General features: G+C 51.0%; 1 protein-coding gene across 3 annotated transcripts in view; it reads left to right on the forward strand.

Moving 5' to 3' along the window:
- The window catches only part of LINGO1 (leucine rich repeat and Ig domain containing 1), a 158,206-nt gene that overhangs the window by 46,111 nt on the left and 93,431 nt on the right, over nt 1-18,664 (forward strand). For 2 of the 3 annotated variants that reach the window (XM_039732162.1, XM_039732172.1), the window contains one exon: nt 6,179-6,221. The gene's annotated coding sequence lies outside the window, so the exon portion shown is untranslated. Of the gene's footprint in view, nt 1-6,178; nt 6,222-18,664 lie in introns of those variants that run through there. The other variant, XM_039732181.1, reaches the window with a different exon arrangement.

Genomic DNA, 18,664 nt, shown 5'->3' on the forward strand with positions numbered 1-18,664 from the left:
CCGATCCCTGCCTCTCCTGCCCCTCCTGCCTCTCCTTCCCCCCCTTCCCCTCCTGCCTCTCCTTCCCCTCCTTCCCCTCCTGCCCCTCCTGTCCCTCCTTCCCCTCCTTCCCCTCCTGCCTCTCCTGCCCCTCCTGCCCCTCCTGCCCCTCCTGCCCTGCAGTGAAGGAGCACTGAAACGTGACTGTTTCCAGAGAGAGCTGATTCAAATGAGCTCTGCCAGGCTGCCACAGGTCAGGAGAGCTCCCAGGTCAAATCCACTCTTCGGGCAGAAGCTGCAAGCAAAGATGCCTCATGGTGAGCTGTGCTGGTGTTAGTTCTGGAGCTCCCTTTCTAGCCAGAGCCCTTGAGCTGGGCTGGTGGTGCTCCCCCACCCCCTGCACAGCAGACATTGCTGCTCAGCTGTTTGGTTTTATCCCTTCCTAATTTTACAAGAAGTGACAGTAAATCCATTCCGTATGCACAGGACTGTGTGGGGTGTTTAAACAATCATTTGCATCCAGATCAGGTGATGGCTTTGGGGTATCTCCTGGCAGTGTGGGTTGGTGTGGGATATGTCATGCTGTAAAAGTTAACATTCAGAGCCTGATACTCAATCTGCAGGAGCAGGAGAGCATCTGGCCATCAGCTGTGCTGTGTGGGGCAATCCCATGGCCTGTGGGTGCCTGGGGTTTCAGGGTGTCACCAAGGGGTGTCAGGAATGTCTCCTAGCAGATACTGCCATTGAAGGGCTCCCAGGCACAGCCAAGAGTACCTACACAGCTTGTCTGCACATCCAAAAGGACCATTAGCTTGGGAGGAGGAGGGGGAGCCAGGGGACGTGGCAGAGGAAGATAAGGCTGTAGAGAGGAGGATTTGTGGGAAGTTAATGGGCGTTGAATTGGCATTATGCCCCAGCAAGTTCTCATTTCCCTGGCTCTGTGCTGGCTCATCCCTACCCCAGAGCAGAGAGGGAGCAGGATGCCCCCACAGCTGAGGGCTGTGCCCAGAACATCATGGCCAGGGAGAGCAGGGAACCAGAGTCTGTGGCCCTGGGACCTTGGGCACACAGCAGGTAGCAAAAGGGATAAAGCAGAGGAAAATGAGGTTGCTGCACTGCTGCCCCGTGGGTGATGCTGAGGGAGATGCTCCATTTTAAATCAAACTCAGATCAAAGTGGAGATGGCTCCTCTGCTGCTTGGGGATGCACAAGGCTGTGTCTGAGCTCATAACATAAGGGCAGCTTTTACTACTCAGAGCTCTCTCCTTGCTCTGCTTCACTCCTCAATGCCCTCACAACAACCCAGTATTTGCTCTGCTTCATATTCCATCGGTTTAGAAGAACTGGGGGGAGATTACCATGGCTTCCCCTCTGGGCAGGAGTGGATGCAGGGCTTGGCCTCCGCTGCTCTGAACTGGGCAGGATGCTGGCTCCATAGGAGAGTTATTTTTGAAGCTTCATTTTTTGTAGCACTGGGGTGGGGTATTCCCCCCATTAGCTCAGCCTGCCCCCCCAGGGCGAGTCTCTGAGGAGGAGCCAAGGTGCAGCAGGGCTGGGGACTGGCAGCACAGTTCAGCCCCATGGGAAGCTCTGCATCTTCCCTCTCCATGGGGCAGGGAGAGGCCACGGCCTCGGCCAAAGCAGAAATGTTCCAGTGTTGTTGTCAGGTCTCCAGCTCAGGGATAACAGCTCTTCTCCTGTGCCTCCTGAGCACTCTAAGAAGCAGCACCATGACTGCTTAAGTGCTTCCCTCTTCCCCTGTGTCCTTGACATGCCACCCTGGGGAGGGCTCGGCCATCCAGGAACATGGCAGCCGTGCTTGGCATAGGCTCAGAAGCATCCTTGATGGGATGTGCTGGGTTTGGTAGCCACTGGTGAGGGGTCAGCCCTGGGGATGTGCCTGCAGGTGCTTTGGCCCCGGTGTGTGCATTCACCCTCCTTCATGTCCCCCACAGAGCTCAGAGCTGCCTGGGACAGGTCTGAGAGCAGCAAGGAGACGTGGTGGGATGGTCACCTGCAGGCCAGGCCCTGCTTGGTCCAGTGGTTTCTGCAAGACTTTTTCCCTGCTCTCATTGCCCTGCTCAGGCCTGGATGGATGAAATGGACTTTACAGCCCCAAATCCCTTAATCTCCAGTATACTTAGCAGTATTAGCCAGCCTACAGAAGTCATATACGCTGTAATTGCACTCAGTGGAGGACACTCTCACAATTTCATGCTGGAAGAAAACGTGTTATTCATTTTCCCTCATCTCCCACCCATCTATGCAGAAGTACGTTGGAGCCATGATAGGGATACATTAAACATGCAGAGAAATGTCATAGCTGAAACTCAACCTGCTCTCCTGGCAATTAACCCAGGCAGCCTTGCAGAAGCTGTGCAGGGTGAAATCTGCTCAAAGTGGGGCCTAAAGCTTCAGCACATCTTAGCTACTAATGCTAAGCAAGTTATGCTAAGCAATTAATATCCTTTACTTCTTTACAGCCCTCCTTTTGTTTTTATTAAGCATCCCTGCTAATACATTTAGCAAAGCTTGCAAAGCCTTTCAAAAAGCGTGATCAGCTTCCATAATCTTATATACAGAATGATCACAAGCGCCAGACCTAATAGACTCAAAGCTAGTACGATTACCACTGGGTGGAGCAGGAGGTTATAAATTCCTGTGGCTGTAGGTGACCACCCCGGGAGCTCCCCACCAGTGGTGTTCTCCATCTCTTTTTCCTCTTTTGAACACACGATGCATTTCATCCCCATTATGGGGGACAGTGATTATAGTTTCTTCGTATCAATTCATATATGTTTTAATACTTGATGTAAGTCATCATGTTGTGATAATTTTCTTACCAGCATTAAGATTAATTCCAGTTGAAGTAGGTAACAAGTCTTTAACTAGTGTATAATTAGACTGTAACAACTGGCAGGACGTAACAGGAGCTGTATAATTAAAATCATACCCTATAATTCCACTAAAGTTACAAATGCAAATATTCAAATGATTACTTGTATCTGCAATAATATCACCTACTAATAGAAAACCACAAAGGGTCCTTAAGAAAACATATCCTTTTCCAATATATATAAGTGCAGTTGCAGGGATTTCATCTGCATGTGTTTCAAAATGACAAACAATTTGCTCAGTGTCAAGACATGTCTTGGGGTTTAAAGGTGTTACAGTTGAATCCTTGTTCCCATATACTGTTTGCCACCTGTGCCCACTTTGTGGTGCCCATACTTTATGTTCTATGGGAAAGAGGATGATTGTGTTGTGGTTTAGTGCAACAATTGGCTATGTGCTGTACACTGAAGCATATTATTATTAAGACAGAAACTGCCACCTTGTTCTTAATGGGGTCATAATTGGCCAAAGACCACCAGGATTGAAATACTTTTCTAGTTGTGTTGTCCCAAGCTACTTTTCAAACCTCTGTGTGTAAGGTGCTGTGTTTGCCTACCCTTGTAATTGCTGCCACTGTGAAGTGCAGTTGAGTGTGGATACATCTAAGAGCTGGTGAAAGATTGCCCTGGACCATTCCAAGTGCCTCTACAATCAGCCAGTGGTCTTTCTCATTAATTTTCTCCCACAGAGGCAATATATCAGAAAAGAGCCATTGATTAGTCCCCAGTGCTAATAGAGAGGATCTCAATGGGTGCTCTAATTTGCTTAAATCACTTGTTGTTGCACTTAGTTTATTTAGGAGCACTTCAACATCTATACCATTTAGGACTCCCAATCCTGTCCCTGTAATACTGGTTGCATCCCTCTCTGTTTGCTTTGAAGGGGGATGAGCAGGGAAAGGGTCAACACTTCACAAGTGATGTTAATTGTACACTGTTACTCCTTAAACTATTATCTGTCCTCACACAACAACTGGTATTAAGTCTTGAGCAGCAGCTGGTATTACCAAGGCAATGAGACCTGTCCTTCTGCTTACTCTACCCACGCTAAATTATAAACCTTATCTGATGGACCCCAGAAAGCAAGAGCCTTCCCTATTACCAAGGCAATGAGATCTGTCCTTCTGCTTACCTCTACCCAGGCTAAATTATAAACCTTATCTGATGGACCCCAGAAAGCAAGAGCCTTCCTGTAGGTGTTTCAGGAACTGGGAACCTTGTTCCTATATAATCTAGGAAAACTACCTTCCCTTTGGATTTGTTAACTTTCCGCTAATCCGGATCATCCATCAGTTTTATCCTTAGCTATGCTGTAGCAGTAACAGAGTCAATAATACCAAAAGTAGTGAAATGTCCCATTCATTCTTAGCTATTGTGAGAGTTTTCCCAGGAGTCAGTCATTTTTCAGCTGGCTGGCTAGTTACCACCTGCTTGATGGGAGAATGCTGTATCCATCTTTCTTTTCCTAAACTTTTAACAGCAAAATAGGAACATAGTAAGATGGTATATGGTGCTTCCCACTTGGGTTCCAGTTTGTATTTTCATGAGAACATGTTAATTAAAATGTAATCTCCAGGTTGTGTGTCATGGACCTGTATTTCCAGAGGTGTGGGCTGATACCATTGAGCATATTCTGGTATTTTCTAATCCCTCCTGCATATATACAATGCATTGTGTCAACCATTCATCAGATGAGACCAGCAAGTGTCTTAAGTGGGTATTACCTTCATAAGGAGGCCCTGTGTCAACCCTTCTTGTGGGAAAGGCTTCTACCCAGCCTGGTAACTGATGTATTATCACTAACAAATGCATTCATTGCTGCTATATCAGGCAAGGCACTTCCTTCCCAATATTTCAGTAGTGGCCTTGGTATGTGGCTGGACAGTACATTACAGCAATTTCTCTGGGTAGCTGGAGCTGATTCCAGCACTTGTGTATTTCTTCTCCACTTGATAATTTTTCCCCCAATGATGTGAAAAATCCTCATTCTTTCCATAGCTTTGCCATTGTGTGGCATACCCTGAGAGCATAGCGAGAGTTTTTTGGCTCGTTTCCTTTTTCTCAGTTGTTCTGTACATGTCAGGGCTGCCAGTTCACCCTGGCCTTGCTGGGAGTGTGCCGTGGTTGCACTAAGCAATTAATACCCTTTATTTCTTCACAAGGTGAGGAGCCAGTCCCTCATCTTTACAGCTGGGTGTTTGTATGTCCCACGCTTGGTGCTGCTCCTGTTTGCAGAGCTGATAACTGATGGAAGAGAAGACTTGACTGTCTGAGGAATACTTATGCAAACAAGCACAACGGCTTAATAGGGAACATCCAGAGAAATCCCCAAAGAAAGCACCATAAATTCCCCTTCCTGTGGATTTATGGGGAGATTTTTCACAGATATTTATGGTTTCTCAGGTGGATTGTTGTGACTCCTTTGCGCAGATTTGCAGGGTGTGCTGCAGGAGCTGATGAGAGTGGAACATTGATGGGGCAGCCCAGTGTTCATACCAGGACGGTAATGATGGAAATGGCTCCTTAATCCCGTGGTGAATTCCTCTTGTGTGCAGCAGCTGTAGCTCTGCCAGCACCAGCTGAGCACCTGGAGAGGGTGGCAAGCGGGGCTGGGTGGATTTAGGTGGCCCTGATCAATTTAGATGGTCCTGGTGCAGTGCAAGGGTAGGTGACCTGTTTGAATGTGCTGCCCCATGTAACAATGATATTTTATGAAAAATCCTCTGCTAGGATTTTTCCCCTCCTGAGAGCTGAGGGCCTCAGGAAAGAAATGTCAACAATAACTCTCTGCTGCTGTGGAATGCCACAGGTGCATCTTCCATTGGTCCATGTGGATTGTTTTCAATTAGTGACCAATCACAGCCGCCTGTGCCGAGGCTGTGAGCAGTCACAGGATTTTTATTATGCATTTTATTCTATTCTTGTTCTTTGTAACCTTCTGATCTCTTTTTTCTCTCTATTCTTTTAGTATAGTTTTTATGTAGTATTTTAATATACATATGTCATAAAATAATGAAGCAACCTTCTGAACTAGTCAAGCCTCGTGTCTCCACACATGGGGTGTTCACCACAACAGCCCCATCCACGCCTTCAGGGCTGGGCCACACCAACATTCCCCTACTGCTGTCCACAGCCAACCCATTGAACCACATCTCTTCTTCATAGTCAAGCCTCATGTCTCCACACATGGGGTGTTCACCACAACAGCCCCATCCACGCCTTCAGGGCTGGGCCACACCAACATTCCCCTACTGCTGTCCACAGCCAACCCATTGAACCACATCTCTTCTTCTCTTCCTTTCCAGGTTCCTCGCCTCACCAGCAGGTCCTTGTAGGATTTCAGCTCTGGTAAGTGCAGTTGTGTTTTCTCCTCGCTGAGTCCCCGTCTGTTGCGAAAGCGTCGCGTGGGTTTTGAGGGCACTGGGGCTGGGCACCACCACTGCTCCCCAGGCAGGTGGAAGAGCCTGAGTGTGTCCCTGTTAAGGAGCCAGTTCCTGCTGCACTTCGCCCCAGAATGATTTCCCCTGTGTGTGAAAATACACTGAGCTATGTCTATCAGTGCCCTCCCATGGTCCATGAAGGGAAACGGTGTGCGCATCTTTAATCCTTGCTGGGCAATCTTTGTTGGATGGGGACTGAAAACTTTGGTGATTGGCAGGATGATTTTAATACAAGCTGGGAAATATTTCCACTAGGTGTGACTCAGGGGGCCTTTGGAAAAATAAGAAGGTGAACTGATGGGTGGGAAGAGAGCACAACCTGCCTGGGGACCTTTGCAGAGGAGCCAGGCTTAAGGAACATGTAGGCCCTGGAAGAAATGTGAATGTCAGAAGCTGCAGTCCTGGCTGCAAGCTAGTGTTGTCACCTGTGACCTTTCCAGGAATGAATGTGCTCCTCTCAGGCCACCCTCTCTGCCACCAGCCACCCAGCTGACTCTCCTGAGGGACCAGTGGGTAGAAGGATAACATTTCTGGGCTTTCTCAGGCTCAGGTCCCTGTGCCATTCAGTGTTTGATGTTTTCACTCTTCTAAAGTCCCCATGGGTTTTCTAACCTTACCTTTAACCCAGCAGAAAGGGTCCTGGTTCTGTGCCAAGGTAAATTAGCAGAGGTGTCTCGCAATCAGTGTGGCTACCAAGTATTGTGTCATCTTCACCTTTGTCCTCTTGATGTGTTTTTTTTTTTAAAAAGTATGTATTTATCAAAAAAGCAGCCTCTTTGTTTGATGCTATCTGTTGGTTTGATAATTAAGTCCCATGGAAGGCATTGACATCAGCCATGTGCTCAAGGATTTGCCAATGATGTCGCAGGTTGCGTGGCCTTATTGAACTTGAAGGGTTTTCTTTTCTTTAGCTGCAATGGTTCACTACTTGGGGCCTAAAATTATTGAAGAGAGGATTATTATGGTGATCTCAGGCTTTTGGGGTGCTGCTGGCATGATCTTGCTCTGAGACAGAGCTGTTCTATGACAGGGACACCACTGTCTGGGGCATATCTAAGCATGGCAGGGGCAAACGAAGATTGTGGATCCTGGTGCCTAGGGAACTGCCCTGATGTCTTCTCCTTGTGCATCCATCTCACCGGGGGGCATTGGGCATGATGTGAGCTTACCCCAAAAGTTGTTCCTCACTCCTGTACTGTGCAGAGACTCCTCATCCGTGATGCTTTGCTCGTGACCTTGGCGGTCTCCGCTGGGAGCAGCTCAGGCCCTTGGGAGAGCTGTGCTGTGTTGAGGAAGCAGCACTGCCATGTTCCAGCACATGGAGAAACTCCAGCCAAGAGGTTGATGAACCAATCAAGAGATTTTTCTGGGTCAGGGCTGTGTTACATAGGGGAGTGAACATAAAGCTTTGTCTTCCCAGACAATTCCTGCAGGAACAGCTCTGGCCACACTCCCTCCAACAGCGAAAAGCAAGTGTCTATAGCTTCAGAGTGGAAACAGGCAAGACAGAACCCACTGGTCCTCCAAAAAGGGGAGAAAGTGGAAAACGACTTGGAGGAGGGGGCAGTGGGGGAGAAGTGGCCATGGTGGTAGAACTGCCTCTCCTGACACAACGTAATCAGCTCATGGATTCTTCTCCCCAATCCTCTTACACCCCTCCCATTGCACATCTCTCCCCAGACGTGGCCATGTGTGTTAGCAGAGATAAAAGCTCTCTTCCCACACGGGCTCTTCTTCCCCAGCATGCTTAATCATGAGCCAACGTGGCAAACAGCCTTCCTGAGAGGAGCCCTGGGCTCGGCTCTTCACTCTCCCTCCCTGCCTCCTGCCTTTTGCCTCGGCTCCCGCTCTGCCCTGCACCCCGGGGCTCCCCGCACGCCCCTGCAGCCTGCGCAGCCACCACGTGCCTCTGATAAACGAGCTTCATCTGCACCCAAAATTAATCACATTGTCATGCTGGCAGAGGATGAGGCAGCTGCACCGAAATGCCTGAATCCCTGGCTAATTTATCACAGGGGCTGGACGCAGCGCTGCTCCGCAGCTCCTGCCGCATGGGGACATGCTCTGGAGAGGTGACAAGGAGCTGTGAGGCCTGGGACTGAATGCTCAGGAGGACACATTCTCCTCCTCCCCAGAGCTCAGCCACTGATTTTCAACGAGGAGAACCTAGTGGGAGATTGCTGGTGCCCAGGAGGGCTGATGCTGCTGGCGACAGCCCGGCTCCTCCAAGGCACCTCGGACCTGGAAGCTGAGTCCTCCTGCACTGGAGCGTGCTCGGGAACCCGGAGCAGAAGACTAATGAAGGAAATGAATATGAGGGAATTATCCAGGATTTCCAAAGCTATGGTCTTTGTGGATGGTGGAAGCAGGAGGCAGCCAGCCAGGCTGATGTGTCTCATTCAGTTTTGCTCATCAGAAGCAAAGCGTTCACTGGCTGTGCCCGCGGTGCCTGTGATGGGCTGGGATCAGCATGGAGAACCAGCTCCAGGGCCAGTTTCTGGTACAGGATGTCAAGGATGGGGCCAGTTGTGATGTTCGCTCCTGGTGTTGTGCATCTTCCTGGGATCCACATCATCCTGCTTGCCAGCTGCTCCTCTCCACTTCAGTGTGGGTTTGCTGGGCAAACTCTCTTCTCCTAAGTTCGTCCCCAGGACAGACGTGGGTTTCTCCAATATATTCACTCTTGCTTGTCTTGTGGTAATTAATTACTAATTCCAGACCAGACTCAGCTCTGGAGTGCTCGTTAACTAATTGGATGCCTTCCAGCAAATCCCAGCAGTCCCTGCACGATGGGAAAGTCATGCATTCCTTGTCTGCTTCCTCATTGCTTTGTCCCCCCACAGTCGATGGGAGCACCTTGGAGGAGATCCACTGGGGCTGCTCTCTGGAACTGCAGGGGGCTGCGGGCAGCACAGCAGGTGCTTCCTTGGGGGTGCAGAATAATGGACAGCAAAGCAAAGCAACACACAGATGCCCTGTACAGTGACTGGTGGCATCCTTTGCTGCGCTCCCAGCTGCTGGAAGAGGCTGGAAACCTGCTCTGCCCACTGGTGTCTTAAGGGTTTCACAGCAACTCTCTTTGCAGATGTTGTTGGATGTGGGTTTCTTCCTCACAGCCTGGCAGAAATGCTGGAAAACTGTTGTCCTGGGCAGTCTGAAGCTCTGTGTTGCTCATGTTTTGCTTTCATGGGGAGAAACTGGTCCCATGTTTTTAGAGAAAAGAGGCTTTTGTCAATAAAATTGAGCTGCTGGTGCTCCCAGCAGCTTGCCCAGACAAAACAGTGTAAAGCTTTTGTTAAAACTTTAAATCTTAACTTACAAGGGCATGGGCTCCCTTAGATCAGCCATAAGCTGGTGCACAGATAAACATGGTGTTTTGAGGAGGGAGAAGGGGTGTTTTGGTCTCCTGTGCCTGTGAGGGCCCCGTGGGGTCTCTGGCCACTGGGCACCAGCAGTCATGGGCAGCAGAGCAAGAGACAGTGGAAAGCTTGGTCTGAGCATCTCTGAGCCTCGTCCTCAGACCCTGCAGCCTGCTGTGCTGACCCGGGAGCTCTCCTCCCTCCTCACCTGCAGGCTTCAGAGTGGATTTTGGGGCTGGGCTGTGCTTGTGACTCTGTTTCCAGGCTCTTTGGAGAGGCAGATGTGTGCATGCCTGTGAGCAGGAGACACGTCTGACCTGATGTTCATCCTTATTTCAACTCCCCCAGGGCCTTTGGGGGATGATGCAGCTTTCAGACAGCACAGAGGAAGAGTTACAGTTCTCAGCTGCATGTTCAGAGTGAGCTGCTCCAAGGCAAGAGCTCCCATGGGTGCCACCCCTAACCCTGGTGGCATGATGATGGGTCCTGGTGGTCAGCGCTGCTCAGCCTTGTTGGGGCTGCCTTATTTTTTCCCTGTGCTCTTATTTTTTTAAGTCAGGGCTGCAGCTGAGGTTTTGTAGGCACTCCTTTGCCAAAACATGACTGGCTTGTGCCTGGTGTTGAGTGGAGAGGCCAGGGAGGAGCTGGGAAGCAGCTGAGATGTGACATGGGGAATTGGAGTTGTGTGGTGACACCAGAGCAGGAATTGGTCACACGGCCTAGGAAATTACAGCTCGGGTTTCCAGAGAACGGGTGGAGAGGGTGGAAGGCAGAGCTCCTGGGGAGCCTGGAGCAGAGGACATCGATGCTGGGAGACTCCAAGAGATGCCTTTGCTTGGGCTGTGTGAGGAGGAGTGCTGAAGGTCAGTCCCAGCCCTCACAGAGGTGGCTGGGACAGGGCAGGACCTCCTGCTAGAGTCAGGCCTGGGCAGGCACTGCTGGCTCTGCTCAGCATTCACCATCCCCTGGGCTGGGAGGGAGCCCAAACACCGCTCAGGAATGGCAGAGAGAGGCATCCCCAGGAGCACAGGGGATGCTCCAAGGATACTGAGCCACCTCAGCAGAGGGAAGCACTTGTCTGCCCAGAGAAAAGGCTTTTCCAGACTCTGTGAGGGTGTGGGGAGAGCCTGTTGTGGCTGTTTTGAAGCACTTTGCACTTGGAGGTGCCCAAGTCTTTTAGGACTCAGAGTACAGTTCTCAAAGGACTTGTTCCCTTCCTAGGGAAGTAACTGACTCTAGAGATCCCTGTGTGCCAGCAGGCAGGGCAACACTTGTTGTGGGAGGGCTGACACCAGCCTGCTCTTTCCTAGGTGCAGATAACTGTGCCACAAATTACATCAGACTTTGCTATCCATTAACAACTTCTCCTTTGACCTTTTGTCAGTGTGAAGGAACTGGAAGAGTTTCTTTGGGTCTAGTCCAGACCCAGGGTAGTAAATTGGACATCTCCTGTCCCTCTGTCTCTTGTAGAATCATATGGATGTAATGGATTTCGTGGCATCTTGCATTTTCCTCTGTCGAGACACAGATAATGGTATTTCACCCTGGCACCACCCTGCAGTGGTGCAAAACCCCTGCACCCACATTTTGGAGAGGACTGTGCTGTGAATCCCCAGCTGGGCTCCTCTGAGCTCAGCCTTTGGGGGTTGGGCATGGTTTGAGAGGGGCTGTGCATGGTTTGTGTGGGGTTTGGAATGGTTTGTGTTTCCTTGAACCACTGCACTTTGGACAGAGCTGGCAGCACCAGCCTCCCTGGCACGCCCCAAAGCCAGCTCCAGGGAGCTGAAATAACCTGAAATAACCAGGTGTGACTCTGCAGAGCCTGATTTCTAGTCCCTGTCATTAAACATCCATCTGTTGATATCTTTTATATTTATTCAAATTGAGACTTGGCAGGCTTAGGTAGCAGGGAGCTCACCTTTGTGGCCAGGAAGATCTGTTGAGCTCTTGAAGCAAACTCATCATCCCTCAGCCAGGATGGGCAGGGATGTGAGCACCTCAGAGATGCTTTCATGGGCTGAGCTGGTGAGACTGGGTGGGAAACTCTGCTGTGTTACTGCTGGTATCCAGCCCATGGGAGCCTCCTTAGAGACTGGGTCTCCAGACACCAAAAGAAGTACGCAGAGCCCCCTAAGGCACATAGGGGCTACATTTTGTGCTGAGATGTTGAAGGGAGAAGAGGGCTCAGCATCTGGAGGTTTTCCAGGCCATACCTGAGCTGAGCTCCAGTGTGATAACCACCTCATCACACTGGAGCTGGCAGGAGAAGATGGCTGCTCCCCCAAATTCCGGATTTGTCCATCACTAGTGATAATGCACCGAGAAATAAATGTCACTTACAAAATTTATGGAAGAGCAGCTTTGCTAGTCTCCTTTTTTAAGGTTATACTAAAAATTAAACCACATTTCGCCCCAAGGGGGAGCGGCAGGCTGTCACCATAACAAATGTCCCGGTGTGTCACGGAGCAGCACACATGTGTGTGCACACAGCGTTCGAGAGGCAGGGCGGCGCAAGCGGAGCCGCTCACGTGGCTGCTTAGCTGAGGAAAAATCGTTATTTTTATACTTACACTTTATATGGCACTTTCCTGGCTGCGTAAAGGGAAAAAAAGAAAAAAAGGAAAAAAAAAAAAATAAACAAAAAAACCCACCAACAACAAAAAAAAACAAACATAAAAAGAAAAACACGGGAGAGTTACACAAGCTCCAAACCGAGCTCCCAGTATACAACCTGCCGCGTGACTTGTTCACGCAGGGGAAGCCCGGACCCTCGCGGCTGCGGGCACACACGGATGCTCCTGCACAGCATCCCATGCCGGCAGCATGGCATGGGCGGGATGGGATCCCGCAGCCCCATGGCGTGGGCACCATCAGCTCGCAGGAGGTGTTTTCCTAAGGTTCAGCAGGGATCAGCGTGGCTTTGGGGGCTGTTTTCCCCCTTCCCCGAGCGGTCGCGGTCCGGCTCTCCCGGCCGCTCCCGTGCCGCTCCGGCTGGTTGTGGGACGCTCATCAGCTCTGGCAGCCCACTAATGCGATTAAGGGCTTTTCTCACCCTCGGCTCAGCGCTCATTAACATTTCCCTGCTAAGGAGTTCAGAAGCGTCGCCGCATCCCGCCGCAGCTTTGGTTTGTGCCGAGGGGAGCGGCGGTGCGGGGAAGGCGGCCCGGCCCTGCGGGGTCTGTCCGGACAGGGACAGGGACAGGGACAGGAGGGGACACGGCTGCCAGAGCCACTGCAGTGCCCCCGAGCGCCAGGAGCCCTGTTTCTGCCGGGGACCGGGAGCTGGGCAAGGCAGATGCCCTGCTGGAGGGAGGGCGAGGCTGCCTGCCTGCTGGCCTGCCCACGGAGACCTACAAACAGCTTCTCTGCGGTGTCACAACCCCGTTCTCTGCGCAGGCAGGGAGAGAACCCAATTTTGGAAGCCTCCTTCCCAGATCTCACAGTCGAGAGCCAGGAGAGATATTTTTATTTGGTCTTACAAGTAGGTCTTGAAACGTCTCTAAGTGGGTGCTTCATACTCTGGGTAGAAATAAAACCCTCCCATGCGCCGCCCAAAGCCCTCCACAGCAGCCAGCCCCAGGCTTTGCCCTCTGTGCTCTCCCTTTGCTGCCTCTGCTCTGTGCTCTCATTGTGCTCCATGGCCCTGGCCAGCTCTCCTGGGGCACCCGGAGCAGGCTGACACGACTTCTGACCCCTGCCCAGCAAAATGTGATGCAGGAGAGGCTTCTAGACTTTCTGTGGTGGGTCCCAGATGTCTTTTTAGCCACCTGAAATGTGTCAGTCTGTGTTGAAGCAAAGAAGAAAAGTGTGCTTGATGATTTTTTTCCCCCTGAATATTTTAATTCTTCCATCCAGAAAACCTGATTCTCCCATGGAAATTGTGTTTCCTGTTTGAAAACAGGTTGCTAACACGCCACTCAGCACTACAGAAGGCTGCTTTTCCAGGGGCTAATACTTGAAGATTGACCGATTTCAATATCTAGCACGCTACATCCTCTGATTCATCCTTTTCCTTGCATCATCAGGGCTTTTGTGCTTTTCCTTTCTCCGATGTGGATCCTCTGGTGCCTTGCAAGACCCAGGCTCCTGCTGCAGCCTGGCTTAGCTGAGCGGAGGAAGACCTCTCCACTCTGTCTGCCTGGCTATTTCCATGAAACCTCCAGGAATTTAATAACTTTGAGATTCTCAGCTGTCACTCACAAGCTGTTGAATTTGACTGCTGGGTCAGAGAGTAATTAGGGTAGACAGACAACACGTGGAGCACGTGATGGCACAAGACTTGTTTTCTTAAGGAAACCACGCCAACAAAAAAGGGAAAAAAGATCTAAAAATACCTCTTTTCAAATTTTTTTGCCTTGTTCTAGCTGCAGGTAGCTCTTGACTGGCAGTAAGGGAATGTGGGCTGCCTCAGGGTGGTGACACCCAGCACTGGGTGCTGTGTGGGCAGGATGGGTGTCCTTGTCCCTGCAGTCCTTGGGGACACGGGGCTGAGAGCTCAGCATGGTGACTTTGGTCCCTTTGAGATGACATTGGGTGTGAATGAAGGACGTGACACGAGCCTCTCCAGGAGTGCTGTGCTATATCAGGGCAAACCCATCAACTCAGAACCATCTATTATAAAAAAAGGAGGTTTTAATTAAAACCACAGATTGTTAACAGTCTAATACACTGCACATTCTGCCAAACAGCAGAGCATTCTTGAAAGTACCTGTTGAAATACTGAATGGTGCTGCCATTAAGGGATTTTGGCTGGTTGGCCAAAGGTCTGTGTCCTGCTGCAGGACACTAGAGGTGCACAGGAGGTGCAGGATGTCTCGGCTGAAGCAGCCAACATCGGGTTTGGAGGTGATGCCTGATTGCTTTGTGTGCCCCATCTTGCCCTGTGGAAGGGGGACATCAGCACTGGGAGCAAAGGGTGGGCAGCGTTGTGCCAAGGGAGCTACTGAGCCTCTTACTGTGTTGGGAGGAATGGAAGGTGCTGCCTAAGGCTTGTAGTGGAGCCTCATGCTGCAGGCAGAAACAGGCAGGAGGAGAAGGACGAGGGCTGCTGCTGAAGGCTGCAGTTCCTGGTTGAATCTCTGCCCTCCAGGGGCCAGCTTTGTGTCTGGGATGCTCAGAGAAACCCAGACCCACACAGCTGCCTGCCCGTGCCAGCTTTTATTCCCTCTACCCGCTCCTCTCTCTCGGTGCTGGCGGGCAGCCCAGTGCCAGGCTTTTTATGGTTTTCTTTTTGTCTTTTTCAATGAGAATAAATCTTTTATCTGTTGACTGTGAGACTGTGCTGCAAACAGAGTCGTACAGATCTTGTGGGTTTTTATAGCCACCTCCATCTTCCAGGTTGATGGTTTGCAGCTTGGTCGGTGCCCAGAGCTGGCACCGCTGGCTCGGGTGGAGATTAACCCCAGCTGCTCCATGCTGGAGGCTGAGATGCAGGGATGGAGACCTGCCCTGCCACCCCCATGATGTTGTCTCTACTTGCCTTGTATTCAGTGTAAGAGGAAAGGGGGAGCATGTGGCTGGAAAGAGGCAGACGTAGAGCAAGGAAAACCAGCTCATTTTGCTTAATTATGACTGACTGTGACAGCCCGCATCTTTAGTTTGAAAAGTATCTGTGAGGTATGGGCTGCTTCTCTCAAACAGGATAATTATGTTAATTAAAATGCTTTCTTTATGGCAGTTCTGATTAATAAAAACAGTTCCAGTGCTCTCTTTAAACACGCTAACCTTCTGTTGTGCAGGAAAACTGGCTTTTCTCAGCAATTTATGACTTTTAAAACAGATTAGAGTGGGACAGCCTGCTGCTTTCACACAGTAACGCTTCCTCCCCGGGGGAGAGCAAGGCAGCCCACCAGCACAGTGCCCTGCTCGTGGGGAACAGACGGAGCAGAGCACTCGGGCAGCGACGCCGGAGCAGGCAGCAACATGTGCCCGTGTGGGAGCGAGGGATGGGAGGCGTCACAGAGCTCTGCCAGAGTGCCAGGGAATAAAAATACCACTTATTTCTCTAATTGCTGTTTATTTCCTCTGCAAAGTATTGCGATAATTAACAAGCTCCCAATTAAGGAAAAATTGTGTGTAGAGGAAAAGCAGGTATGGGTGCCAAGAGAGCTGGGTTTGTGCCAGAGAGTGGTGAGGGGCAGTGGTGGTGGGTCCCTCTTGCTGACCATCCCACGTGGGATGGGGCCCTTTGGGGACTCCAACACTCTGGAGGATGTGGTAATTTCCCAGTTCCTCACTGGAGACCTTTCCCAAGATGATGGTTGTGCTTCCAGAGGTCTGAAAGCTTAGGAGCTCATCTGACCACTGGTGTGGCTGCTGCACGTTTGGCTGGTTTGCTGGTCCTTGAAGGGGTTTTACTTCCTGCACATGGAGGTTCAAGGCCCTTGAGCACAGTGGGTTTGGAGAGGGGCTGAGCATCCAGCACCCTCCTAAAAGCAGTGGCAAATCGGGAGGGCTTGGTATCTGCAGAAGCTCTGATAATATAATCAACAGGCAGCCCAGTGTTCACATGGGGGCACCACCTGGTGTTCATAAGGAGGATGGGTTTGCCACACTCTTGTCCACAAATGCCAGTCCCCAGCCAGATGCATGTTCCCACTGTGACATGAGGTGTTGTGTCCCAACAGGCAGCCCAGTGTTCACAAGGGGGCACCACCTGGTGTTCATAAGGGTGGGTTTGCCACACTCTTGTCCACAAATGCCAGTCCCCAGCCAGATGCATGTTCCCACTGTGACATGAGGTGTTGTGTCCTCCCCACCCTCCCTTTTCCTTTTTCCACATCTTTCCCCTGGCTTGCCACCCCTGCTGGCAGCTGGTGCCTTAGGCTGGGCCAGATGCTGGAACAACAATGGAGCAGTTCTCAGCTCCCACTTCCCAGGTCCAGCAAGGGACTCTTACACAGGGGTAGTGACTTACCTTGGGCTCCTTCCCCTCCTGTGTGCCCAGGAAGGGACCAGCACCTCCAGCAGCCCATCCTCAGGTTTGGGCAGTGCTGCTCAGCCCTCTGCTTTGGCAGGTGCTTTGGGAAGGGTGGCACCATCCCTCTGCCCTGCAGGTAGCTGGTCAGAGGAGTTTGGGTCTGTTCTGCCCTGCTCCTCTAGGAGAGAAGGAAAGGGAGTGTTTGTCCCTGACCCTGTGAAATGCTGCATTTGACCAACAGCCCTTGCCTAAAGCTTTAGTTTCCCATTGAGCTGTGACTCCTGATGTAGAGCTGATTGACTTCACTGGGTTTGCTTGACCAGGTGAACTGTTGGCAGGCAGCCTCACTTCCCCTCTCTTGCCATGTTTGAAGTATTTTGGGAAGGATTGGTGTGGGATATGGGGAGTGAAAATCCCTAGAGGTATGGAGTGTAGCCAGGGGAGGTGGTGAGGGGCTGTGGGGTGAGGTTCCTGCACACATCCAGCAAGGCAGCTTTGCCCTTTGGTGTGCAACCTGCAGATCTTGGTGAGCAGTGCAGTCATTCAGGGAAGCTATCCAGAGCTTCCCTGCAGGCTCTCCCCCCAGCCTGAGGGGCTGCAGCCATCCCAGCATGGCTCCAGCCCCCTGGCACAGCCCTTTCCTTGCCCTGCAGGCTTGGCTGGGGCTGGCTCTGCTCCCCTCCTCTCCTCGCTGCCCCGTTTACCTCTGCTATATTTACATGTCTATTTTATGATTTCAATTTTTAATGCTTCTGCTCTTTGAAGATGCTTAATGCTTTGGAGTGGAACATTTTCTTCTGAGTCCTGAGTGCCAACTGAGGACAGACCAATAAATCAACTAATAACTGGAACCTCATTTTCTGCTCCCATGGCTGTGAGTTAACCCTCCTTGTGCCTCCAAGGCTCTCCTGGTGCTTCCCATGTCCCTGGGCAGGAGAGCTGCCTGTGCCCTTTTGCTGGGCAATGTCAGGCCTCTGGGGTTCCCATGCTGGGCTGTATCTTAAGTGATTTCTGGGTGAATCTTAAGTCATGGTTTCCAGCTGCCACCTTCTTTCCTGTTCTGTCACCACTGGTCCCAACACTTTGTTGGGTCAGCAGAGCTAGAGATTAGGAAGGCAGCCTGTAGAGAGTGGGGAGCATGGTGGCTGGGTCTGGCAGGTCAGCCAGCGAGACCCAGGCTGTTCCAAAGCTCCTCAGGATGGGACAGCCAAGTGCCAGCTTTGTGACGCCACAAAATCCAGGACCTCTAACTGTGCTTGGCAGGAATGATGTCCAGAGAAAGCCACTTCCTTGTGGCAGAACTGGAGGAACACCTCAGGAAGGCATCCTGTGTCCCTTTCACTGGCAGCTGGAGCTGATGAATCCCCAGCACAGAAAAATGTGCTCTGCACTATGGGTCTAACAGAAAGTGGCAGATCTCAGGTAAATCTTCTTTCCACCTATTCAGCCTAGACCCCAAAGGTCTGAGGAGTTTTCACATTGCTGCCTTCATTAGCCCAACTCTATTTTCTGTTCTCATTAATCTCAATAACATCTAATGCTTTAAAGAAGCACCTGCTTTTACCTGTGTCTCCTCCCCTGGGCTGAGCATCTCCCAGTGGGATTATGGAATTTTATCAGCCATGCAGGAACACTGACTGGCCATGAACAGAAGAGATCTCCTGTAGGGAGGATTGGTTGTGGAAGAGATAAAGAAAATTGTCCAATGAACAGAAGAGAACTGCCCCACCTCAAACAGATGGGAAACAGAATAGACACCCCCAGCCACATCTTGCATTTCCAGCCTAAGACAACCTGATCCTGCAGTGAGGTCCGCAGGATCCTTGCAGGGCATCTGTGTTTCCCCTCTGCACGTCCACACCTGCAGGCTTGAGGATTCAGGTGGTAGCCCTGCTCTCAAGATTACCTTCCCTGAGACAGGCTGCTGGCCTTACCTTGCTCTAACGCTTTATTGCATGTTGAATTATGAAAGCACTGCTTGTATCACCTGGCAGATGGCCACAGAGCTGCCTCTCAGCTGCTCTTTAACTCCTGACTCCCAGGTGTTGCATGCATTAGCCTTGTCTGCTCTGC

Source organism: Passer montanus, unplaced genomic scaffold (genome assembly GCF_014805655.1).
Source record: "Passer montanus isolate IOZ18808 unplaced genomic scaffold, ASM1480565v1 scaffold111, whole genome shotgun sequence".
In the NCBI taxonomy this organism is placed as follows: Eukaryota; Metazoa; Chordata; class Aves; order Passeriformes; family Passeridae; genus Passer; species Passer montanus.